Source organism: Microcebus murinus, chromosome 8 (genome assembly GCF_040939455.1).
Source record: "Microcebus murinus isolate Inina chromosome 8, M.murinus_Inina_mat1.0, whole genome shotgun sequence".
Classification (NCBI taxonomy): domain Eukaryota; kingdom Metazoa; phylum Chordata; class Mammalia; order Primates; family Cheirogaleidae; genus Microcebus; species Microcebus murinus.
In genome coordinates, this window is record NC_134111.1 from 8994395 (window position 1) to 9021970 (window position 27576).

A 27576-nucleotide genomic window follows, 5' to 3' on the forward strand; every position below is an offset into this window, starting at 1 on the left:
CTCGCTCGCGCGCGCTCTCTCTCGCTCTTTTTTTTTTTTTTTTTTTTAATCCTAGCACCAAGTGCTTAACCTCATTGGGGTGGAGGAGAAGGCGGCGGCTGTCTGGTCCGCAGCGGCAACAGTAGCGCAAGATGGGGCTGTAAGTACCCGGCTAGGGCGAGCAGGTTCCGACCCCAGCCCTCCAGAGCCCCCTGGCCCCTCCCCCGCCCGGCCTGAGTGGGGACGTTGTCCAGCTCAGTCATCGGCTCTTGGGTGCACTTTGGGGGGAGGGGGCGGCCCTTAGGTGGGAGCGGGGCGAGCAGCGGATGCGAGGGCTGTTTATCCAGCCAGTTGGGCGCTGATCCCAGGCTGCTTTGCTGAGGGAGTGGGGGCGGCTGCGGGGTCAGCCGGGCTTTGTGTGCCCCTCTCTCTGTCCCTCTCCCAGACCCCACCCCGGCCCCCTTCCTGAAGCTCCCGGGCCAGGCGGGAGAAGCCGGCAAAGCCCGGTAGCGTTTGAAAGGAGCCAGGGATTGCTAGGGGAGGGGGCGAGGAAGAGAAATCCTTAACAACTAGTCATCGGCGAGTGATGGGTGTGGAGAAAGATCTAGAGGGAAGGGGTGTTGGGGAAGCAGGCGGCCGGGGCTCCTAGCCCGGCCAGACAAAAGCGGAGCAAGCGGCGCTGAGCGGAGCAGCCGGCCTGGTGGGATATGGAGGGTCCCCTTGGTCCCCGGGGCCCTCTGAGAGCTTCTTTTCGAAGCTGGGGAAGCGAACAAGTGCTGAGTTAAGCCTGTGCAGCCTTCTCAACTTGCCTTTGTTGTTCTTTGGTATTGGCAGAGACGCTCTGACGAAGATGAGTGTGTGATCTTGCACGTTAGCCTAGCTAGGTACAATGGAGCTAATTGAATTTTGCTTTCCATTTTCTGAGCTGCTGGGATGAGTATGGGGTTTTCCAAAGTCTAACTTATTATATAATATTTTAAAAATAATTGTGTTTATTTCTAAAAAAAAAAAATTAGGTGGAGCCGTCAAGCATGTTGTGTTACATCTTGGTGAGTTTCTTTGTAGTGTGTTTCGTACATTTACTGACCATTCTGTAGAACTTGTGAGCTCTTTAAAACATGATACTTTAATTTGTAGATGTGGCAGTGAAAGCTTCGGATTCTCTAATCCTTTGGGAGGCAGTGATGCAGAAGAGTCAAAAGCGAGAAATAGTTTCTTGCTGCCATATACCCTGCTCCATATTTGAGTGCCACAGTCCTGTATCAATTCTGGCTTTGGAAATCGTTGTTTTTATTACTGTTATTATTCCTGACATTCACTGAGTCACTGAGCTCTTGGTGTGAGGAATCATGGGCAGTGGGCTCCATTTGCTGATCAAGGGAGTGGGAGAACAGTAACATTGATGCAGAGACCATATAGATAAGAAAAATAGCATAGTTGCCTGGAGTACTGAATATTATTTATGTTCTGCGTTTGCTAAGAAAGATTTAAATTTTGATGAGCTGTTTGTTTATCCCTCCTTGTAAAATTGTGTAATTGCACCTTTTTAGCAGTTATTACTCAAATCTCAGTTTCTATAACTCATTGTTATAGGCTAACATGTAACATTGTTTTAGAATTTTAAAGTTTTCATTTTTTTTAGAAGTTTTCAGCTTTAGCTTTTAATTCTCCGAACTAAGTTTAAACGAAGTCAGAACTCCTTTGAAGAGATTTTTGTTGGTGGTGGAGGTGTCAAATATTGTATCTCTGTACCATTTAAAGTGGAGAATACCAAAAAGGCTTTTGCCAAGTTTACATCACAAATTTGTGTTAGAACTGAAAATCCAGGTCTCCTAGTATGTCAGGCGTTTGCATTAACCCACAAATTCAACTTTATTTGTGCAAAAGAGGTAAGCATTTTTTGTACTGATAGCAAGCAAAAATCTGAAGCTTGATTTGTTATGCTTCAGTTAACTACTGTGATAGAATCTCTTAAGTGTAGTTCATATGATGAGACCTTGCTTTTTATAGAACAAGATTTCAGATCCTTAAAATAGTTTGATAGGGATGTTGAGAAATGATTGGCCAGAATGTTAAGTTTATTGTTTAAGTGTATCATATTTTGTTCACTGGTTTGGGATTTAGATTTTTTGCTTCAGTCTTGTTAATTCTATTTTCTTAGGTAGCTCAGTGTCAGTGTCATGATTCATAAGTTGAGTGAGGTAGTTTCTTGGGCCTGATAATTAAATTTATTGTTTGAGATGCCATTTATTCTTAACTGTCTTCTTAATATCATAGTTTTTAAGATTATGATACTTTTTATTTTGTAGCACAATTGGCAAATACTATAACTATTTAAGGGATTATAAATATTAGGCTCAGGGCTGAGTTATTGAAACTGCCAGTATTGATAATTGCAAGTCTAGTTGTCTAATTAAATAGTGGAAATAGTAGACAGTAGTGAAACAAATGTTTTAAAAAAAATCACTTAAAAGATTTCCTAGAAAATAAGAGAATGATCTATTAGTCTTAAAAACTAAGCAAAGAAGAAATCATTCAGGATACAGTTTTTGGTTTGTAAAATGTCATTTATTATAACTTTTCTTTACCCAGTGCTAGTAGGTCATCATTGATAAAGAATGTGCATATGTGTTTGACTAAATGACCTCAAAAGTGCCAGAATTTTCCTGATTGTTTCTAGCTGGTTCTTCACCACCCCAGGACTTTCCTGGCCCCTTAATGTTCATCCATTACTGCCATACGGTATGATTTTCCTCCCCAAATTCTTACAGCAGCCCACACCGACCTCCCCCTTTGAATCTTTAAAGCTCTAGCTCAAATGTGCTCAAATAGTGGCATTTTTTCCATAACACCTTTGTTAACTTCTGTCTTGTTTTCCTGCCTGGAAGTCCCCTTGCAGTTTCCTATTGTGTCCATCACCTTCCTCCTTGCTCAGATTTTCTCCTGTGCATTTACTCTTCTGTAGATCCTTGAGGGCCCAGGGAGTCTGTAGAACACATTGTGGTGTTCTCTCGTTTGGTAGTTTATATAACTAGTGGAAACTGTAGAATGTATGAAAGAATAAACAAATGTATCATAATTTAGACTAACAGAATTTGAGCCTTGAAGGAGCTCTTAGAGGTCTGGTAGTCCAACATTCTTTCTTATGTCTGCTACATTCCGGTCAGCAACCTCAAACAAAGCAGGCAGGCTTCTCTGTTCCTGGACAGGTCACTGTTGTCAGAAATGTTTTTAGACTGTACCGAAATCTGCCTCTCCCCTTTTACCTGTTGACCTTAGTTATAACTCCTGAAGCAACGTTAATTAAGTCCGTTTCTTCTCCACATAATAGCTCTTTGTATTTCCCAGGATACTCATCAGGCCTTTTCTAGATTTATTGATTAATTTATTTACTAAACCCTCTCTTAAGGTACCAGGTATCAAGAGGGTACAGTTGAAGACACACATGGCCCCTGCACTTCAGGGACTCACAGTCTAGTATGGGAGACAACCATTGGTTGATGGTCAGTTATACTGAAAGTATGCAAACAGCCCTGAATCCTTAGTGCTGTCCTGGTTTAATATGGGCTCACTATGCTTTCTTTAAACAACTCTGTATTTTTAGTGTCCTTTAAGTACAATGTCTGAACTAAAACAGTAGACTTTGATAAGACCTCACCGGAGTATACATCTATGCCACTTACTAGTCTTGTGACTTTGGGCCAATGAAATAATCTTTATTTTAGTGTCTTCATCTATAAAATGAGGGTGAGAGTGAGGGGAGGGTGGGTGATGTTAGTAGTAGCACCTACTTATAGGGTTGTTGTAAGGATTAAATGAGATAATACATATAAAGTGCTGAGACAGTGGCATATATTAAGTGGGTAATAGTTGGTAGGAGTTAATATTAACAGTGTAGTAGTAGCAGTAATCAAGTTACCAGAATCACTGTGGGAACTTGTTAAAATACAAATGGCCTGGCCTTTATTTTACTCTCTTTTATCCAGAGAATTTGATTAGTTAAGTCAGCATGGGACTTGGGCAGCCACACTTTGAACAGTTCCCAGGTGATTCTTAGATACCTCAAAGGTTGAGAACGCTGCACTCTATATTAATTGCTGTCAGTGATTGCATTAAATTTTACAAATTTAAATTTTAAAAATTCCCTAAGAAATAGGTGAATAGATTCTCCTAAAAGATTCAAACAATGCAGATAAAATGAAAGCCATAGCTCCCAAGGAATGACCCCCAATCTCAGCCCCCTTTGGAAAAATACTCCCTTATCAGTTTGGGATGTATCCTATATACTATGTAACCCTTTTTCATATAAATATATAAATGAATGTCTTCATATAGTAGTAGATTTAAAAGATAAAAATGATTTTCAAAGCCTTTTTACAGTCATAATCTTCTTTGCTCCCTTCTAAGTCCTGTGAGGTGGGTAGGGAAGATAGCATCATGATCTTGTCAATTTGCAGATGAGAAACCAAGGCCTGCAATTGAAATCCAGTCCTGATTGAACTAGAATGAGAACTGGGCCTTCTTCTCTCAGCCTAATGTTCTTTTTATGTAAACCACACTGTCTTCTTGCTACGTGATTTTGTTGGCTTATATTGAAGTTGTGGTTCATGAAGTCTTCTGATCTTTTTGCCATGTGAATAGCTACCAAATCAGATTTTCTTCTTTCCTTTAGTGCATGTATACTGATTTTAAAAAAGGTAAATTCAAAGTTTTATATCTCTATTAGGATTTATCTTTTGGGGAAAGAAATCAAGAACTGGCCTTCTGGTTGTCTGATAGCATGACACATTTGGGTGAGTCTGTCTTGGTTCAGGATAGCCGAGGTCAATGTATGCATTTTCCACCTGTCTCTCTAACTGCTGTCCAATGGACTCTCCAGGCTATTTATTTATAGTCCTATTACAAAAATATGGCAATAATATAGAAAGTTGAGAGACAACTAGAGGAAAACTCACATCAAACCATCCCCATTATTTCCTAATGTGTTATCTTTTGAGACTGTCCACGTTCCATACTTTTTAGTAAGTAATTTTAGGTCTTGCATGTTTTATAAATAATTTCCTTGTAACCACATAGTATGCATTATTTTAGTTTTTAGTAGCTTTGTCATTTTGAGTTGATATGGCAATTTTTTTTTTTTTTTTTTTTTACTTTTCAATATATATCTTTATTGCTGTGTATACCTTGGCTTTTTATTTTATTTTATTTTTTCATATTATGGGGGTACAAATATTATATGGCAATTTTGATAAACTGGGTGCAGTTTTGAGGTGCAGGTATCTTTGAGGTGCAGGTATCTTTTTTTTGTTATTACATATGATACAACAGTGACTATCTTTTGTACAGCTTGTTTTTGTGTGTGTGTGTTATTGTCTTAGGATAAATTTAAAGATACCCTTTGAGTTGAAGGGTGGGTATTATCATATTTATGACCTTTGATATACATTGTTGATTGCTGACCCAAAATTTGTAGCAGTTAATAATTTTCCCAGAAATCTAAGGATGTACCAGTGTCCCAAAAATGTTACCAACTTCTGGTAATATAATTTAAGTATACTTTTTGGTACTATTAGAGGTATAGATGATATGTTATTTTTATTTTTCATTACTTTTTTTTTGTATTTATTTTTAAAAGAATAGGCAATCATAAGGGACTTTTGTATCAAGAAACTGTATGAAACTCCTAAGGGGTAAAACATGCAAATGGTTTCTACTACTTCCTTGGTTTCCAGTCCTGTCCTGCATTACCAAAGCTATTGCATTTCTACATGGATGTAGAGGAAAATGCAGCCTTTGCTTTGTGGGATGGATTGGTGTATTTGTCTACATCAGAATGTAGTCTTATAACATTTTTGTGGCCTACCTTCAAGTGTTTCTTTAAACAGTTGTGTGCTAGGGTCCTGCCTAAAATATTTATTATTCAATTAGAACGTCTGTGGGTAGAGGCTGAGGCTGAGGTATCTTTTATTTATTTTTTTTTCTTGAGACAGAGTCTCGCTTTGTTGCCCAGGCTAGAGTGAGTGCCATGGCATCAGCCTGGCTCACAGCAACCTCAAACTCCTGGGCTCAAGCAATCCTGCTGCCTCAGCCTCCCAAGTAGCTGGGATTACAGGCATGCACCACCATGCCCAGCTAATTTTTTCTATATGTATTAGTTGGCCAATTAATTTCTTTCTATTATAGTAGAGATGGGGTCTCACTCTTGCTCAGGCTGGTTTCAAACTCCTGACCTCGAGCAATCTGCCCGCCTTGGCCTCTGAGAGTGCTAGGATTACAGGCGTGAGCCACTGCGCCCGGCCTCTTTTTCTTTTTCTTTTTTTTTTAAACAGGTTTCCCAAGTGTTTCTGAGACCACCAAAGTTTGAGAGCAGTCACTGGGGATTACCTTCTAGCTAATATTCTTCACAGATTGTGTCTTTCCTGTGGCTAGAGGCATACTGTGTTATGAAAAGTTGCTCAGACATGCTAACAGAGGCCTGTTGTATAGAGAGAATGAAATGTGTAGCAGTGCTCTTCCTAATGAAGAGTAGCTGGGTTCATCCTAGGAACAATAAGCCAGTCTTTCTAAGAGAAGTTGAACTGCAACTGCATTAAAAACAGCTCCTTCTCTGAAGTCTTCTTGTGGTGTCGTTAGCTATATTTTATTTAAGTTCTGATAAGTTGTGGAATTCTCTTGACCCAGGTCATACCCTTCTCAGCCTTTGGTTGGCCTAAGGGTGGCTCACAGACCTATTATCACAGTAGCAATAGCCATCAGAGATTGAACAGCCACCATTTGCCAGGCACTGGGCTGGGTGCTATAGGTATACTTCTGCTAATTTTTATAGCGACATTTAAAGGCAGAAGCTTTCATTTTGTAATGAGAAGAGGCAGAGGCTTAGAGAAATAGAATAATTTGTCCATGATCACACAGCTCAGAGTAGCAGAGTTTGGTTCTTAAATTCTTCAGCTTCCTTTCCATAGTTATCTTTTTTTTTTTCCCCCCAGCTCATATTGTTCCTCCCTCATGAAAGGACAGTGGGCTGCCTTGGGAAAAGGTCTGCTCTCAGCATCCGGCAGCATCTGGAGCCCACTTACTAGTCAGGAGAGATGTAGGGATGCAAGTTGCCTACTAGGGTTTCCGTGATGGTTAGATCAGATGACCAAACGGTCCCTTTTAGATTGAGTTCCTGATACGAATTCTGCCTTTGGACAATCCAAATTACAGAAGATCTGATAAAATTTTTTTTCATTTTAATTTAATTTTTTATTGTGGTAAAATATATATAACATAAAATACTCCATGTTAACCATTAAGCATATAATTCAGTGGTATTAATTATATTCACACTGTTGTGCCACCATTGCCACAATCTGCTTCCAAATCTTTTCCATTACCCAGAATAGAAACTCTGTAACCATTAAGCAATAACTCTCCATTCCTCCCTCCTGCAGCCCCTGGTGACCGATAATCTCATTTCTGTCTCAATGAATTTGCCTATTCTGGATATTTTGTAAGTAGAATCATACAATATTTGTCCTTTTGTGACTGGCTTAGGCATGTTTTGAAGGTCCGTCTGTGTTGTAGCTTGTATTAGAATGCCATTCTTTTTATTGCTGAATAATATTCTATTGTATGGATAGACCATATTTTGTTTATTTATCTATTGCTGGAACTTGGGTTAGTTCCATGTTTTGGCTGTTGCAAATAATGGTGCAGTCACCATTAATATATAAATAATCCATTTGAGCCTCTGTTTTCAGTTCTTTTGACTATATACCTTGCAGCGGAATTGTCGGGTCATGTGGTGATTCTGTGTTTAACTTTCTGGAGCAATTGCTGAGCTGTTTTTCACTGTGGCTGTACCATGTAATTAATTAATTAAATACATAAATTATTTTTAGAGACAGGATCTCGCTCTGTCGTCCAGGCTGTAGTGCAGTGGCATGATCACAGCCCACTGGATGCTTCCAGGGGAACTTCTGGGTTCAAGTGATCCTTTGGCCTCAGCCTCCTGAGTAGTGAGGACTGCAGACATGTGTCACCATGCCCTGCTAATATTTTAATTTTTTTTAGAGATGGGGGTCTCGCTATGTTGCCTAAACTGATCTTGAATTACTGGCCTCAAGTGGCCTCCCATGGTGCTGAAGATTATAGGTATGAGCTACTGTGCCCAGCCAGCTGTACCATTTTTACATTTCCTGTAGCAATGTTTTTAATACAAGGGTTGTACTTTCTCTATATCCTCACCAATACTTGTTTTCTGTTATTTTTAAAATTTTATTTTTTATTATATCCATCCTAGTACGTGTGTGAAGTGGTATCTCATTGTGGTTTTGAGTTGCGTTTCTCTGATGACTAAAGTGTTAGGCAGTTTTCATGTGTTTATTGGCCATTTGTATATCTTCTTTGGAGAAATGTTTATCCAAATCTCTTCCCTATTTTTAAATTGGATTGTATTTTTGTTGTTGAGTTTTCAAATTTATTTCTATGTTCTGGATACAGGTCCCTTATCAGATATTATATATAATTTGCAAATATCTTCTACTCTATAGGTTGTCTTTTCACTTTCTTGATAATGTCCTCTGATGCACAAGTTTTTAATTTTGATGAAGTCTAGTTTATCTATGTTTCCTTTTGTTGCTTGTGCTTGTGGTATCATATCTAAGAATTTGTTTCCAAATCCAAGGTAATGAAGATTATTGCTTTGTTTTCTTCTAAGATTTTATAATTTCACCTCTTACATTGAGGTCTTTGATCCCTTTTGAGTTAATTTTTGTTCGTGTTGTGAGGTAGGGTCCAGCTTCATTCTTTCGCATGTGTATATCCAGTTGTCCTAGCACTGTTTGTTGAAGACTGATATAAACTTTTTAATTATGCCTTTTCTATATCATTGAGTGGCATTTATATTTTGCTTTGAGTTTTTTACTTCATTGCCTACCACCTTCAGCCTTTCCTTCTTCCCTCATTTTCTTACCTTAAAACAGAATACATTGATATTTTGTGTATTTTAACTGCAGCACTTAATAAATATGAATTCCATTCTTAAAATTTTATATAGTTATTTAACTTTTAAATAGTTTGTGTTCCAAAAATTTATTGTAAGGATCTTAAGGGTATGAGGGCTATGAGGATTTTTGTTGTATTTCTTTGTTTCTCAATTTCCTCTTTTCTTATGGAGAGGACATCACTCCTCTCCATAAGAGAGGAGTGATGGGGATTAATGCCCCATATACCACTCTGGTGCCCAGTCTAATACCATGCAAGTGGTATGCTTAACCTTTATTTACTGAATTGTGAAGGTAAACATAGATCTTTGTGAATACATTTGGGGTTGTTGCCAAAAATCCTTCTTAAAAGATTATTTATCAGTGTATTAAAAAGTTCTTTAGAGTTTTTTTACTGAGATCCTTTTAAGTCATTTTCCCATATGTGGGGATTGATAATAGTATCTTGGTCTTTCAAGATGCCTTAGGAATTTTATTTGTGTGTCTGATATACCATATTTGGATAAACCTCAGACAGCGTGGAGTCTGAAAACTTTTTAACATACTATTTAAGGTTCTGGTGATTGAATTTTACATTGGGAATCTTACTCATTTTAGGGGTGATTTTGTGTGCCTAGACCTTGCCTTTTCATTTTTGACAAATGCTCTTAGTTTCAAAGTTATTTTGAGTTTGTATAATACAATGAGTGTATATTACTTTTCTAACAAAAAATTAAACAGCATTAGAAAATCCTTCTTTTGTTTAGAAATTCCAAAAGTTAACTAGTGAAGAAGTATCTGATCTTTCTCTCTGGGTCTGTATTATCATATTTCCCTCCATCACACTCTTTAGTGTTCATTGGTAGCTAATATTACTTGTCCAAAGTGATCAGACCTTCCTTTGGGAGTCCAGATGTCAGTAAAGGGAAGGCTCAGCTTGAAGGTTGGCATTTGGTGTTTTGTTTTCCTATAGGTTTTGACTCCTAAGTAGGTATTTCTTAGTATCTTGTTATGTTAACACTTTTATTCTCTAAGATACTGGTTATTCATCTGTTGTTTATTTTAGAAGATCCTTATTATTAACAGTGGAAACAGAGAAAGGAATTATTTTATTCTTTTCTAGTTCCAGGCAACATAACAATATCAGAGTGGCTAGAACAAATACAGTATTTCATATGCTTTCAAGATAATTGTCAACCAACAGAGTGATTCAACAGGAGTGTAGACTCCCTTTGAAGGAATGATAGTTTATGTCAGGTAGAGTAGGAAAGAACAGTGCTATTTTCTTTCACTACCTCTATCCTTCTTTAGGGAAAAGTTGGACTGTCATGTATCTGAATCTGTGGCTATAGCTATACCTTTGTGTATATATTTTGTCTAAAAAATTTGATGCGAGTATTTTTTCATTTACTGTATTATATTACTCTCCTGGCATGGGATCCCATTCTGAGGAGGGTGGCCCTTTAAAAAGAAATGCTGTCAGCATGAGCTGGTCTGGGCTAAGGGAGTGTGGCATTTTAACCTGCTGCAGATTGAGCTTACCCTTTGGTAGTGATTGCCATGCCAAGCAGATTTCCTATGGCTAGTGACTGCAGTTCTCTAGTACACACGGTGGAAAAAGCTTGCCATTCTGTCATTCTTTGCTGAACTTGGAGTAGATTTCTGAAATTGCCAAAGGACCATTTGTTTGGAAACAAAATGACAATATTTAGTTGAATTACATAGTACTGATTTTATGTAATCATGGTAGAATAACTAAATGCTGGAAGATTAGAAGAATTAGAAGAATAGATTAGAAGATTAGAAGAATAACTAAATGCTGGAACATCTCATTGTAATCGTTTGGTTCCTAGACATCTTGGGTGGGGTAGGGAGACTAAAGGGGATTCAGAAAGGCTGTACACAAGGTAGTAATGAGAAATGGACCTAAAATTAGAGAGCCTTTAATGAAAAGAAGACAGTTGGTGGGGCTTGGTGGTTCATGCCAGTAATCTGAGCACTTTGGGAGATATAGTTGGAAGAATCTCTTGAGGCCAGGAATTCAAGATCAGCCTGGGCAACATAGCGAGACCCTGTTTCTATAAAAGTATAAGAAAATTAGCTGGGCATGGTAGTGTGCACCTGTAGGCCCAGCTATCGTGATGCCACTGGACTCCATCCTGGGTGAAAGAGCAAGATCCTGTCTCAATCAATCAATCAACCAATCAATCAATCAATCAGAAAAAAAGATAGTGAGGGAGAGAAAGAAAAGGAAAGAGAGGCAAGAAAAAAAAAAAAAAAGAAAGAAAAAGAACCTTCATTCAACAAGTTTTGCTGTTGTTCCTAAGGATAGAAAGGCTTTCAAGCCTCGTTCCCAGTGAGCTCTGTGCCTAATAGGGAAGGCAGATAAGTAAGGAGATGATTATGATTTCATGTGTTAAGTGTGCTACTATAGGAAGACCAGAGAGGGAGGGGCTCCTAATCTGGGGCAGGGGGAAAAGATATGGCCCCTTCCTGTTTTAACCTGAAGAATATGAGGCTGTAAACCTGGTGCATACTCCCCTGTTTGGGCACTCTGGGGCCTGTTGTCCATTTTTGAGAGAATTGTGTTGGCTGGCGACCTAGCTTGTGACCATGTGATGAGACTGACTCTTGGCCATATTATTTCCATGTTCTAATTTTGTGAAGTGGCCACAAGTAAGAGCCAAGAAAGCACCTTTGCTGAGAGAAGAAGGCTATTTGAAACTAATGTGTTGGAGAGAGTCCTGGATGCTGATAAAATTAGGATTCTTGTATTTCAGATCTTTGCTTGAATCCTCAACTGATCAGTGATTCAATTTTAGAACTTTGGAGGTGGTGGTTAGACATTGTTCTTTTGGGAAACTGGTTGCTATTGCAGTTGCTTCTGGATAGTGATGGCATTACTAACATTATATATATATTTTATTGTACTTACAAGCTTATTATATGCATTATTGATGACAGAATTTTTAAAAAGATACCTGGGGGATATACTTGTATCCCTTTTTATTATGAATGAATTTATTTTTTTTTTCTTGAAACTCAGCACAGTGAATAAATGATGTAGTTATATATGAGCATTTGTCTTTTTGAAACAAAGTCCTGCTTTGTTGTTGAGGCTAGAGTGCTATGGCATCAGCCTAGCTCACAGCAGCCTTAGACTCTGGGCTCAAGTGATCCTCCTGCCTCAGCCTCCCGAGTAGCTGGGACTACAGGTGCACACCTGGCTAATTTTTCCGTTTTTAGTATTACTAGAAATGGGGTCTTGCTCTTGCTCAGTCTGGTCTTGAACTCCTGAGCTCAAGCGATCCTCCCTCCTCAGCTTCCCAGATTGCCAGGATAACAGGTGTGAGTGCCCGACCTGTTTTTCTGTTTCTGACTTTCTAAGAATTCCATGACTGGATGAGGTTAGAAATAAGCTTTGTTTCCTTATATGTGTTACCTTCTAGAGATGAATACTAGATATGGACAATTTATAATAACTGCATCTTTCTGTATTTTTCAAAACTTAGTGTAGTAACTAATGGTGGTGGCTGTGGTATCAGGATTACAAAATTCTTTGATTTTACAAACAACGTTTTGCTATTTATTGGATAGAGTATGGTTTAACTAGAAAAAATATGAAGAGATACTTTTTAATGTTTAAAATTTGCATTTCATTTGAATAGGGAATATGTACATAGTTAAAATGTTTAAAAGATATGCAGGATAGAAAGTGAAATGTAAGTCTTCTTCCACCCCTCTCTATTTTCTCACATCCTATTCCTGAGGCAACCACTGTTTTTATTTTATTTTATTTTATTTATTTTATTTTAAATTTTTGGTTTTTTTTGTTTTTTTTTTTGTTTTTGTTTTTTTTTTTTGTTTTTTTTTTTTGAGACAGAGTCTCGCTTTGTTGTCCAGGCTAGAGTGAGTGCCGTGGCGTCAGCCTAGCTCACAGCAACCTCAAACTCCTGGGCTCGAGTGATCCTTCTGCCTCAGCCTCCCGAGTAGCTGGGACTACAGGCATGCGCCACTATGCCCGGCTAATTTTATATATATATATCAGTTGGCCAATTAATTTCTTTCTATTTATAGTAGAGACGGGGTCTTGCTCTTGCTCAGGCTGGTTTTGAACTCCTGACCTTGAGCAATCCGCCCGCCTCGGCCTCCCAAGAGCTAGGATTACAGGCGTGAGCCACAGCGCCCGGCCTTAAATTTTGTTTTTTTTTTTTTGAGACAGGGTCTCATTTGTTGCCTGGGCATGAGAACAGCGGCATGATCATAGCTCACTGCAACCTCCAACTCCTGGGCTCAGGTGATCCTCCTGCCCAGCCTCCCAAAGTGCTAGGATTACAGGCATGAGCCACTGCTGCCGGCCTTATTTTTAGTTTCTCAAATGGGCCTCCAGATAGTCTGTGCATATACAAGCCATTACATGTGTGTAAAGGCTGCAGCATTGTTTAGTTAGTATCATCACTATTATTTTTATTATATAAATAGTATATTTTCATTTTAGAAAACATAGTGTTAACATTTTGGTGTATTTCCGTACGTTTATATGCATGAAGCATATAAGTGAGTACTTTTTATTTTATAAACAAAAATGGCATCTTAAACATGCTGTTTTCTAGTTTGTTTTTTTTACTGAAATTATTATAGATATCTTTACAGGCCAATAAGTAACAGCATGATATGTTGTTATTTGGATATCTAGCAATTTATTTCTTAATTCCCTATTCTTGAACATTTAGATTTATTTCATTAAAAAATTATAAACAGCTGTAATGAATAATTTTAGCATACTTGACAAATTATTTCCTTAGATGCATTCTTAGATTTGGACTCGGATCAAAAGATATATTTACTAGTTATTAATAGATATTACCAAACTGTCTTAGATAGTAATGAATTTTTATTCTCATCAGCAATGTATTAAAGAATGTATGTGATTATATTCTGTTACATTCTTAAGTGATCTTTTTGTTTAAATGTAGGACTATAGTGATGTAGAGCTCTTTTGATATTTTAGAGAAAACCATGTTAATGTTGATAGGAATAAATCAATGCTGAAAACATATTGAGGCAATCAAAGAGCAGTTTGAAAACTGAGCGACTGTATATAGCGCAATTCAGTATATGCTAACATAGACAAGGTATAATGTCTCTTTTTATATGATTTTTTTAAAACTTTTTCATAAATCCATAAAACACGAATGTAAAAATGTCATTCTTGTATTAGCAGTGTTCAGTTATAGTTTATCTGAGAAGGATAGCAAATTTCCCCTGGCTATTAGGTGTAAGCTTAGTAAAGTACAGATTTAAAGTATATGTGCTTGAAATATGGTTGAATGGGAGTGAGTAGGAAATAGTATATTCTGTCTTTTCAGTGGTCTTTGTCATTGCTCAGCCGATGTTCCAGATTATTGTGTCCTGCTAGGTCACTTATATTGTATTGAAAACATTTGAAGTAAACATGATAAGATCTGATTTGTCAATGAATAAATGAATTTATAAAGCCCTCATTTCAGTTCAGTGCAAGCATTGGGCTCCTTATCCTTGAAGGCTCTGTGACTGCAGGTTTTCCTAGTCTATCAGATTCTGTGTCCTCCATTTAAATCTTGCCAGAGCAAGGAATGGAAGCAAGGGAAATGAGCTTGGAGGGTGAGGGACAATAAGCAAAGCCTGCATCTTTACTACAGGGCACACCTAAGATGGAACTTTGCCTGTGGTGCCCATACATTTGTTTCACTGTTGTAGTCTTTCCTTTTTACCTGTTTACTAAGGAGTCACCAGAAAAATAGAATCTTGCAGGAAAACATCTTGATATATACTGTGTGGGAATAGATTATTCACTTGTTTTTCTCTCCCCAGTAAACATGGAGCTCATTGAGGGCAGTGCTTGGTAGATTGTCTAAACATAAGGTAATCAGTGAACTTAAGAAGCTAGGACCAAAAGCCAGTTCACATAGTGTGTATCTTTTCACTTTTTTTCTTTTCTTTTTTTAACTTTTTTTTTTTTTTGGTTTTTTTTGAGACAGAGTCTCGCTTTATTGCCTAGGCTAGAGTGAGTGCCATGGCGTCAGCCTAGCTCACAGCAACCTCAAACTCCTGGCTTAAGCAATCCTTCTGCCTCAGCCTCCCAAGTAGCTAGGACTACAGGCATGCGCCACCATGCCTGGCTAATATTTATTTATATATATATATATATATATATATATATATATATATATATATATATATATATATTAGTTGGCCAATTAATTTCTTTCTATTTACAGTAGAGACGGGGTCTCGCTCTTGCTCAGGCTGGTTTCGAACTCCTGACCTCAAGCAATCCGCCCGCCTCGGCCTCCCAGAGAGCTAGGATTACAGGCATGAGCCACCACGCCCGGCCTTTTTTTAACTTTTTATTTTGAAATAATTATAGATTTACAAGAAGTTGCAAAAATAGTAGAGAATTCACATTTACCGTTCACATAGTTTCCCCCAGTGGTTAAGTGTATTTGGTTGTTTCTATTCTTTTCCTTCTGTGCTGCTCTTTTCCCCCCCTAGATTATCCTTTTTTCCTTCTCTCTTTTTCGTGTTCTTAATCATGCCTTTGATTTACTACGGGCATCTGTGGGAAATACTGAACCTCTGAACTAAATGTTGCCTGATTACTCTGCTGAGGCTACTTATCAGCATGCATATGGTTCTTTCTCTTCATTTATTCTTTATGGATGACTTGCTTAGTATGTGGTGCTGAACCAGGTACTAGTTGTTCCTCTATATTCAAGCTCTTCTATTTTATTTTGAGAACTTTAAATACAGTGGATATATCCTTCCTTTGTATGTCTTTTCCCTAAATTATATATATGTTTAAAGTACTCACAGACCTGTGTGCACTGTTGGTGAAAAGCAGCTGTGATTTGGTGGAAATAGCCCTAGATTTCAAGTTAGGAATCAAGGTTCAAATCCTGGTTCTGTTTCATACTTGCTGTGTGACCCTGGAAGTCAGTTTGCTTCTGCATCTTTTCTGTAAAATAGGCATGATAATAACAATCTTACAGAGGTTTTGGGAGAGGATAGAGAAAGTGGTATTTGTATGTTCACTTAATGAATTGGGAAGTGCTATTTCAAATATGAAGTAGCCATGCTTATTTTATTGCTAGAATGAATATTAGTTCTTTATAGCTTGCCTTCTTTATTCAGTAACAGAGAAACATTTCTCTTGTTTTTATATCATCAGCCTTCTTACACCCTCTGTCTTCACATTAAATACCCAGAACTTGAGTTTTTTTTCAACTGAGTGTAGCCTAGTTCCCTTGGGAAATTTGGGATGGCCCTGTCAGCTGTCATGCTATATCAAATGACATATCAGATGCTCTCTTTTCTTATTCACCTAAGTCTGGGGATTTTCCTCTTTAAGGAACCTCTTAGAAACGATCTCTCAAGCTAACATGTATGCTGCTTTCTACTTAGCTTTTTAGTAGGTTTCACTACTAGAAACCAACTCTTCATGTGGTACTAGAAACTCAGATTTTTATTGTTAAAGCGGAGACTTGATTTTAACTTAAACACACATACATACACAGAATAAGTAGTCAGTATAAAAAGTGAGGGATAAAATGAAAAATTTAAGATTTATATAATTGACATAATTTTTATCTTAAACCCGATCTAGATGCAGGCAGACTTTTTTTTTTTTTTTTTGAGACAGAGTCTCTCTTTGTTGCCTAGGCTAGAGTGAGTGCCGTGGTGTCAGCCTAGCTCACAGCAACCTCAAACTCCTGGGCTCAAGCAATCCTCCTGCCTCAGCCTCCCAGGTAGCTGGGACTACAGGCATGCGCCACTATGCCCGGCTAATTTTTTATATATATATTAGTTGGCCAATTAATTTCTTTCTATTTATAGTAGAGACAGGGTCTCGCTCTTGTTCTGGCTAGTTTCGAACTCCTGACCTTGAGCAGTCTGCCCTCCTCGGCCTCCCAGAGAGCTAGGATTACAGGTGTGAGCCACTGCACCGGGCCAATGCAGGCAGACTTTTAAATCATTAAGGGACCAATATCTATTGACCACCCCATTCAATAACAATAAAATACACATTGTTCTCAAGTACATGTGGATCACTCTTCAGGATAGACCCTATGTTATATCATAAAGTAAGCCTCAATACATTGAAAAGATGGAAATCATAGTAGGTATGTTCTCTGACCATAATGGAATGAAATAATATATATTATATATATAATTATATATTATATAATATATATTTTATATATTATATATCACATATTATATATATACCAATAATAGAAGAAAATTGGGGAAATTCACAGATATGTGGAAATTAGCAACACATTCCCGAGTAACCAATGATTCAAAGAGGAAGTCACAAGGAAAATTAGAAAATACTCTGAGATAAATGAAAACAAAATACAACATGAGGCCGGGAGTGGTGACTCACGCCTGTAATCCTAGCACTCTGGGATGCCAAGACGGGCAGATAGCTCAAGGTCAGGAGTTCGAAACCAGCCTGAGCAAGAGCAAGACCCCGTCTCTACTATAAATAGAAAGAAATTAATTGGCCAACTAATACATATAGAAAAAATTAGCCGGGCATGGTGGCGCATGCCTGTAGTCCCAGCTACTTGGGAGGCTGAGGCAGGAGGATTGCTTGAGCCCAGGAGTTTGAGGTTGCTGTGAGCTAGGCTGACACCACGGCACTCACTCTAGCCTAGGCAACAAAGCGAGACTCTGTCTCAAAAAAAAAAAAAAAATACAACATGTAATGGTGATGATGGTTGTACAACATTGTGAATGTATTAAAATATACCACTGAATAATTAGTTGTGTACTTAAAAATGGTTAAACTGGTAAATCTTATGTTTTATGATAATTAAAACCCCAAACCCTGCCACTCATTGTTCAGTAATATGTTTATTGAGGGCCTTTTATGCTCCTTGCAAAAAACAAAACAATATACCATAAATTAGGGGATGCAGCAAAAGCAGTACTCAGAGGGAAATTTATGCCTATAAATGCCTGTATTAAAAAAGAAGAAATCAAGCAGCATGCTCAGTGAGAAAAAAATAAAAAAGAAGAAAGACCTCAAATCAATAACCTAACCTGCCATTTGAAGAGATGAGTAAGAGAGGAACACACTAAATCCAAAGCAAGCAGAAGGAAGAAAATCATAAAGACTACATTGGAAATAAATCAAACAGAGAAAAAAAAAGTAAAGAAAATCAAGCAGACCAAAAATCGGTTCTTTGCAAAGATCAACAAAATTGACAAACCTTGAACTAGAATGACCAAGAAAAAAAGGCCCAAGACTTTAATAAAATAAGGAATGAAAGAAAGGATATCAGTACTGACCTTATTTGGAAAAAAAAAAAAACCTGTTATATACTAACAAGTTTGATAACTTATATGATGTATATGCATTCCTATAAAGACACACTGAAATTGACTCAAGAAGAAATAGAAAATATGAATAGACCAGTAACAAGTAGAGAGATTGAACTAATAATCAAAGAGCCTGCCACAGAAAAAAGTCCAGGCCCAGATGACTTTACATTTTGTGATTTTTACCAAGTGTTTAAAGAAGAATCAACACAAACTCTTTCAAAATAAAGATGAGAAGGGACCATTTCCCAGCTTATTCTATGAGGACATTATCAACTTCATACCAAAACCAGACAAGGACATCACAAGAAAAGAAAACTGTGGAGCAGTATCCCTCATGGATATAAATGTAAAAATCCTCAACAAAATCCATACAAACTGAATCCAGCAACATGGCAGAAGGATTATATGCTATGACTTAAGTAGGAATTATCTCAGGAATGCAAGGTTGGTTTAATGTCTGAAAATCAATGTAAAATGCCATATTCATAGAGTAAAGGACAAAATCCACCTAAACATTTCAATAGCTACAGGAAAAGCATTTAAAAAAATCCAACACCCTTTTATGATAAAAACCACTGAGCAAATTAGACATAAAAGGGAACTTCCATGATGTGAGAAAGGCCATCTGTGAAAACCCGTAGGCAACATTATACTTAATGATGAAAGACTGAATGCTGCCCTCCAGAGATGAGGAATGAGACAAGGATATTCTCTTTGTCATGTCTGTTCAACATTGTATTGGAGGTTCTAGCCAGGGCAATTAGGCCAGAAAAAGAAAAAGTATTTGGATTGTACAGGAAGAAGTGAAACAATCTCTATTTGTAGATGATGTGATCTTGTGTATATTATAGAACATCCTGGCTGGGCATGGTACCTCACTCCTGTAATCCTAGTACTCTGGGAGGCTGAGGCGGGAGGATTGCTTAAGGTCAGTAGTTCGAAACAAGCCTGAACAAGAGTGAGACCCCATCTCTAAAAATAAAATAAAATAATAAAATAAAATAAAATTAAAAAAAAAAAATATATATATATATATTTGTTTGTTTGTTTGTTTTTTTGAGACAGAGTCTCGGTTCGTTGTCCAGGCTAGAGTGAGTGCCGTGGCGTCAGCCTAGCTCACAGCAACCTCAAACTCCTGGGTTCGAGCGATCCTTCTGCCTCAGCCTCCCGAGTAGCTGGGACAACAGGCATGCGCCACCATGCCCGGCTAATTTTTTCTATATATATCAGTTGGCCAATTAATTTCTTTCTATTTATAGTAGAGACGGGGTCTCGCTCTTGCTCAGGCTGGTTTTGAACTCCTGACCTTGAGCAATCCGCCCGCCTCGGCCTCCCAAGAGCTAGGATTACAGGCGTGAGCCACCGCGCCCGGCCTTAAAAATATATATTTTAAAAAAAGAACATCCTAAGGAATCCACTAGAAAACTATTATAAGCTCAGCAAGGTTGTAGGATACAGGATCAATATACAAAAATCAGTTTTATTCCTATAAACTTGAAATGAATAATAAACAAGAAGATAATTAATACTAACATCAAAAAGAATAAAACATTTAGGAATAAAGTTAACAAAAGAAGTACAAAACTTATATTCAGAACTCTAAAATATTATTGAAAGAAATTAAAGATTGAAATAAATGGAAAAACATCTTATATTCAGGGATGAAGACTTAATATTGTTATGATGGCAATACTCCCCAAGTTGGTCTGCAGAGTCAACAGAATCCCTATTAAAATCCCAGCTCCCTATTTTGCAGAAGTTGATAAGCTGATCTTAAAATTCATATAGAAATGCAAGGGACCCAGAATTGCCAAAATAATCTCAAAAAAGAAGAAGAAAGTTGGAGGACTTTCATAACTTACTATGAAGCTGCAATAATTGAGATAATCTGGTACTGGCCTAAAGATAGACATATAGGTCAGTGGAATGGAATGAGGGTCCAGAAATAAACCCTTAACATTTATGGTCAATTGATTTTCAACAAGGGTACAAAGACAGTTCAGTGGAGAAAGAAGTCTTTTCAGCAAAGGGTGATGGGACAGGTGGATATCTGCATGTAAAAGAATGAATTTGTACCCTTACCTCACAAATTAACTCAGAATTGATCATAGACCTAAATGTAAGATCTGAAAATATAAAACTCTTAGAAGAAAATAAGAGTATAAAGCTTCATGCCCTTGGATTAGGCAATGGTTTCTTTTTTCTTTTTATTATGGTAAAAATAGGCAATTATTTTTTCAGTATGGCATGTAAAACACAACACAAGAAAAAAGAAATAGGTAAATTGATCTTCATTAAAATTAAAGACTTTGTTTCAAATGATACCATCAAGATAATGAAAAGACATCCTAGAGCGAGGGCAAATATTTGCAAGTCATATATCTGATGAAGGACTTTTCAGAATATATTAAAAAAAAAACTCTTATAGTCAACAATAAAGAGACATATAACCCAATTATAAAATGAGCAAGGGATTTGAGTAGTCATTTCTCCAAAGAAGTTGTCCAAATGGCCAACATGTCCATGAAAAGAAGTTCAGTGTGCTTTGTCATTAGGGAAATGTAAACTAAGATACCACTCTGATTACAGACAATTTCTTCACATACACAAAACTAGAGAATATATAACAAACAGTCATATACCCATCACTGAGCTTCAGTGGTTCTCAATGCATGTTCATCTTGTTTCGTCTTTGGGGGAATTTTGAGGAGTAGAAAAAAAAAAATAGAAGCAATTTGTATCCAATATTGTAGACCTGTCACAGGAGAAGAAAAAATAAAATTAAAATTCTGTCCTACTTTTACAGTTTACATTTAGAAAAAAAATATTTACAATAGCTGAGAGGATTTAATTACTTCATTAAAATACTAGTAAAGGCAAATACTAACCATTATGAATATTTTATCTGACACTTATGTAGTATTTCTCCCTATTCTTTTCTGATATCATGTGTACTGTAATGCAGGTTGCCTTTTTTTGTTTGTTTTTGCAGTTATTTGTCTTGACCAGCCTGTAGTTTTTTTTTTTTTTTTTTTTTTTTTGAGACAGAGTCTCACTTTGTTGCCCAGGCTAGAGTGAGTGCCGTGGCGTCAGCCTAGCTCACAGCAACCTCAAACTCCTGGGCTCGAGCGATCCTTCTGCCTCAGCCTCCCGGGTAGCTGGGACTACAGGCATGCGCCACCATGCCCGGCTAATTTTTTCTATATATATCAGTTGGCCAATTAATTTCTTTGTATTTATAGTAGAGACGGGGTCTCGCTCTTGCTCAGGCTGGTTTTGAACTCCTGACCTTGAGCAATCCGCCCGCCTCGGCCTCCCAAGAGCTAGGATTACAGGCGTGAGCCACAGCGCCTGGCCAGCCTGTAGTTTTTTATAGCATATTTTGTGGAACTGATCTACTGGGTCCATCTTAGGAATTTAAGATTTTCTTCTTGTTTACTTCATTACATTCCATAATATTGAAAGGCAGGTTTCTCTCTATTATGAAATGGTAGTGCCTGAGGTTTGAATAACACTTTTTCTATTTTTATTTATAAAAGTGATATATCTTCATTATGGGAAAAAATTAGAAAATGCAGGAAAGCAAAAAGATAAGATTAAGGAATCTGTAATTGTATCAGCCCAAATTAACCAATGTTAATGATTTTTTTGGTTCATATGACCTGCCTTTTTAATGTAATGTGAACCTGAACTTTTTATTCATTTTGGCATTTACATTATGGTCATATTAATATTTTGTCATGATTACATTTTAGTTATTGTGTACACAGGAGTGAGTGAGAGAGACTTAGTTTGACTGATTTTTTTTTCCTACTATAGAATATTCTTATGATTACTTGAGCTTTTAATGATCTTTCCAAGGTAAATAATTGTATAACCATCCAATTTCCTGATTCTGTAGTTCAGAGAGGACTTGTACAAAGTTCCCTGCAAGGCCAAAGCACTGTTGACTTTTGGTGCTAGAAATTGACTGTTGGGCCTTTTCTCTATCTAGTCTTTTTACTCTTACTCTCTGCTTGACTGGCTATTTCCAGACTTTTTAGTGTCTAGAATTATAAAGCTCTACATAAGTAGAATTTCTATTATCTGTTGATTGTAAAATAAATATATCAAACTAAGAATTGAGAAATACTTTTTATATTATCTTTATATTTAAAAATTAATAATCATAATGTACATATGTAAGCTTGAAATATATGAATATGAATATTCTCAGTATTAGGAACATGAATAAGAATACTTTCTCAGTATAGGTGATGCTTGGTGTATGTATGAAATAATTCTCAGACATCCTTTTAATAACTCTTCCCCAGGGGAGGGGATCAGTGGTGTTTGCAGGTTGGGAACCAGTTGGCTATTTCAGACTGCTTGTTTTTCTCTGAACAGGCCACACTCTCTTGTGTTTGTGTTTTGTCCATATGTATTTGCACATTCCTTTTACCTGCCTTCTTCCCTACCCTGAGTCTGCATGCAGAAATGGAACTCAGCTCATGACTGCCAGTGACTCTTTATCTTTTGATTTTCAGGTGAAGCAAATGTCATTCATTGGATAAGGTTTTCTAGAGTGCCTTGCTTGTAACAGGCATGGTTATAGGCATTAGGTAAACAAAATAAATAAGGCCCCTACCTTCTTGAGACTGACAGTCCTGTGGGAAAATCATATGGTAAATAGATAAACACATGATATAATAAAGGAAGAGAACAGGGTGCAGTGACAGGGGGGAACCCCTAAAGTGGTCTTCCACAGACTTTCTTTTTTTTTTAACTTTTTTTTTTTTTTTTTTTTGAGACAGAGTCTCGCTTTGTTGTCCAGGCTAGAGTGAGTGCCGTGGCGTCAGCCTAGCTCACAGCAACCTCAAGCTCCTGGGCTTGAGCGATCCTTCTGCCTCAGCCTCCCAGGTAGCTGGGACAACAGGCGTGCGCCACCATGCCCGGCTAATTTTTTCTATATATATCAGTTGGCCAATTAATTTCTTTCTATTTATAGTAGAGACAGGGTCTCGCTCTTGCTCAGGCTGGTTTTGAACTCCTGACCTTGAGCAATCCGCCCGCCTCGGCCTCCCAGAGAGCTAGGATTACAAGCGTGAGCCACCGTGCCCGGCCACAGACTTTCTGAGGAGGTGACATTTAAACTGAAGCCTGAAAGATGAAAAAGAGGTGGCCAGACCAGTGTAAGTGTAAGGGGAGTATTTCAGGTAGAAGAAACTGCATGAGCGAAGACCCTGAAATGGTAGAATTTGGAACCTAAAGGAGGCCAGTGTATATGACTGAAGCTTAGAAGTATTTGGCTTGGAGATAGAAATTTGGGAGTCATAATTTTATAGGCAGTTTTTAAAGGCATAGGAATGGATGCTGATCATTTTGGAGGGATCAAAGTGGGAAGACAAGAGGCACTGGACTGAGCTTGCCAACAGAACTCTGGAAGGTGGGTAGTGATGGTTGAAGCTACTTGAGTAGGTGTAGTCAGAGAAGTAGCAGGAAGGCATGGTCATTTGTTTTCACAGAAATGGGGAATTTTTCAAGAAGGAAGGGAGGGTGGTCAACTTTGGAATGCTGCTGAAAGGTGGAGTTAGATCAGTACAAAAAAAGTCTTCCTTGGATTTGCCAACGTGGCAGTTATTGGTGGTCCTGACAAGGGCAGTTCTTGTGGAGCCGGTGGGGGAAGCCAGATCAGAAGGTCTGTGGAGTGAACAGGAAGTACATCAGTGGAACTGACTAGTGTAGACAGCTGCTTAAAGAAGCTTCACTGTTAATGGTGTCATTGATGAAAGGCATGTGAGCTCAAGAGAGAGCCTTTGTAAGATGGGTGATTTAAAGGACATTTACAAGCTGCTGGGAATGAGCCAGGAGAGAGGGAGAGATTGCTGATTCCAGGGAGCAGACAACTGGAAGGTTAAAGGTCTCTGAGGAGGCAGAAAGCTGGGTTTGTTGTTCATGTGGGTGCTGAAACCGCTAAGAAAAATGAGAGGAGATAGGGAGGGAGCCAGGGAGGCTGGAGTGTGAGTCTCTAGTGCATGAGGAGGAGGGACCTGCAGCTGAAGAGTGAAAGCAGGGGCTGGGAGAGCCGGTGCTGTGTCTGTGTGGTGGCAGATTCTTCACTCCATCCTTGCAATTCCCAGTTGAAGCATTGCTGAGTTCCCTCAGGCAGAGTTTTACTTTCCTTCTTCTGCCACCTACGGTACCTTCTAAAAACCTCTGATTTAAAACTTTCCCCCATACTGTTGCAACTGTTTGCATTTGTCTCTTCTTCCTGGCAGTGATTTCCTTGAGGGACTGGACCAAGTCTTTACTTTTTCTGATTTCTCGTAGTTAGCATAGTATGATAGTATTTGTCACATGTAGGCAGAGAGTAGATGCTTGTTGGTTGAGTGAATGTGTGGGCCTTTAAATGAGTGGGGCTGTGGGAGGGAAAAGAAAGAAGGAAAGGACGGAAGGAACAGGTAGACTAAGAACAGAGACTTGACTACTGGTAGAGTGTGGCAGAGTGGCTTTCTTTCAGATCATATTGTAATTGTTACAAAAATCATCGTAATGCAAAAAAGTTTGTCTTATTGATGGAAATAAGATGCTTTTGACTTAGTATGAATAAATTCTACTAATTTCTGACTTCCAGGGTTGGCTTTTAAGGTAGCGTATTTGCTTTTTACATATTTTCCAGGGAGATTTTCAATGTGGTTATTGATTAACTGGTGCTGGTGATTTAAATTATACTTCTTGATACCTTGGCATGGAATATTATTCTGTTAAAGCTTCCTGAGCACTTTATTTATGATTTGATTTCATGTTTCTTAATTCTCTACTTCTTATGACCCGTGTGCTGTAGGTATTTAACATTTTCACTAGTTACTGCCCATGCTTTGGACTTTAAATGAGGCTGTAGTATAGTGTAAAGAACACAAACTTTGGGGTCTGGCTGATGTGGTTTTGAATTACTGCCTGACAGTTATTAGCTTTAAAACCTTAGGCAGGTGTTTTTTTTTTCCCCTAAACCTTTCTGAGGTACATTTCCTTATCTTCAAAATGTGAAGAATAATGCTTATTTATCTCACAGGTATCATGTCTGGCTTACTGCACTTTACCTCCTTCACTTTGCTTATGTTTTTTTTTTCCTATTAAGTGCCATGATAATGGCTGCATATCCTGTCCACTTTTTAAGACAAAGCTAAAGCTGAATCTTGTTTGTATAGTTTTGACTTGGTTATTCCAGGCCTTCTTAATCCATCCCTTCTTAGAATTTTCATAGTGGTTATTTGGCAGGTGCAATATTCTGCTTGTGAATCTGGTAATAAACAGTACATCTTGTGTTTGTGTTGAATTCTTACATTGACAAACTTTTTGTGAATTTGTTTGTCTTGTCTTCTGTAAGTATGTTGGAAGCTCATTCAAGTCAAGTCATAGACTAATTATTTGTTTTGTATCTTCTGTAGTGAGATGTGATATCTGATATGTTGGTAAGTAAATAAAAGTAATTGAGATATTAGACTGGTAACAGATGAGCAGGGGATACAAATGTATTCACCCCTTCTATTAGTTCATTCTACAGAAGTCTATTGAATACATATGTGTTAGATTGAAAACATGCCACGTTATTTTGCAGCTGCTCCTATTAATAATTAGAACCTATTTTCTCACACTTTTAATGTGGGCTGGCCTGTTACTTGTTTTGACCAATGGCATGTGGCAAAAGTAACATTCACGTTGTGGATCCTAGGTTTCAAGAGGCCTGGCAGCTTTCCCCCTTTACTATTTTAGAATGTTCCAGCCGTTATGTAATGAACTCCATGCTGTACTACTGAATGTTAGAGATATGTGAAGAGAGGCCCAGCCAACACCCAGCACCAGTGTCCCAGATATGTGAGTGATGCCATTGGAGAGTCTTTGGCCACAAACTGTCAGTTGACTGCAGCCACATGAATGATCCGGGGCAAGACTAGCACAAGTACCTCCCAGCTGAGCCCAGCCAACTCATAGACTTAAGAGAAGTATTAGCCAGATGCAGTGGCTCATGCCTGTAATCCTAGCACTCTGGGAGGCCAAGGTGGGAGGATTGCTAGTTCTCAGGCAAGGATTGCTTGTTCTCAGGTCTCTGAGACCAGCCTGAGCAAGAGCAAGATCCTGTCTCTACTAAAAATAGAAAAAAATTAGCCAGACAACTAAAAATATATATAGAAAAAATTATCCGGGCATGGTGGCGCATGCCTGTAGTCTCAGCTACTCAGGAGGCTGAGACAGAAAGATTGCTTGAGCCTAGGAATTTGAGGTTGCTGTGAGCTAGGCTGATGCCACGGCACTCTAGCCCAGGCATTAGAGTGAGACTCTGTCTTAAAAAAAAAAAAAAAAAAAGAGAAGTATTAACTCTTGTTTTAAGCTACTAAGTAAAAATTGTCCTACTTTTAACTTCTTATGGAGAAGTCTACAGTAGACTAAGACATTCATTGCAGAGCTAATAGTTGATTCTTTTCTCCCTCCCATCCTCCATTGTTAATAGTTCTCTATTAATAGTGTACCTGAGTGCCACAGGATAGATATGTTAATTAAGGGGGTGCAGATAGGAGCTATTTTTAAAAAATGCTCTGCAAGCCCTTTTCTATGCCTGATCTTATTTAATGCATGTAGAGTCAATATTCTCCACAGTTCCACTCAGGAAGTGGCAGAGTCAAGACCAGAGGCCAGAATTCCCAACTTCCTTGTTCTTTTTATTACATCAAGCTGTCTTACTGTGTGTTTCTTCATTCTTGTTGAAGCTCTTCTTGTAGTTCCTCCTCCTCTGGCTCCTCCAACTTCTTTTCCTCCTCCTTTCTAACTCTTTCAACTCTTCTTTCTCCTTCTCCAACTCTTCTAAATCCTTTTCCTTTACTTCTTCTTGTTTATTTTCTCAGTTTTCTGCATTTTAAATATAAACTTTTTTTTAAAGCTCTTGCTATATGAAATTTTGCCTGTATTTTTCTTTGTTTTTGAGTTCTCTTTTTATGGTTTATTATAATTGCAAATGCTCAGGAAACTCTTCCTGGAGAACACAACTACTTATTTGCTTAGATAGCCAAAAATATTTCTGCAGGTATACATAGGAAACCAGTGACATTATTTGCTTTTAAGGAGGGAAACTGGGTAGCTAGGGGTCATGGGTGGGAAGGAGGTGTTGCACTTTTGTACCTGTGCATTAGGAACTATGTGATTAATATTCCCTGAATACCTTTGAAAGTAGAGATGGAAAATGGAAAATCACTCAAAAGCATGGGAAAGGGGTACAGAAAACCCA

The 27576-nt window shown here is 38.0% G+C and overlaps 1 protein-coding gene across 2 annotated transcripts in view; it reads left to right on the forward strand.

The window, feature by feature from the left end:
• Positions 1 to 27: 27 nt before the first annotated feature.
• Positions 28 to 27576, forward strand: part of CLASP1 (cytoplasmic linker associated protein 1) — a 257602-nt gene continuing 230053 nt past the window's right edge. The window contains exons 1-2 of one of the 2 annotated variants that reach the window (XM_012747788.2): positions 46 to 139; positions 7413 to 7471. The gene's annotated coding sequence lies outside the window, so the exon portion shown is untranslated. Of the gene's footprint in view, positions 140 to 7412; positions 7472 to 27576 lie in introns of both variants that reach the window. The other variant, XM_076005464.1, reaches the window with a different exon arrangement.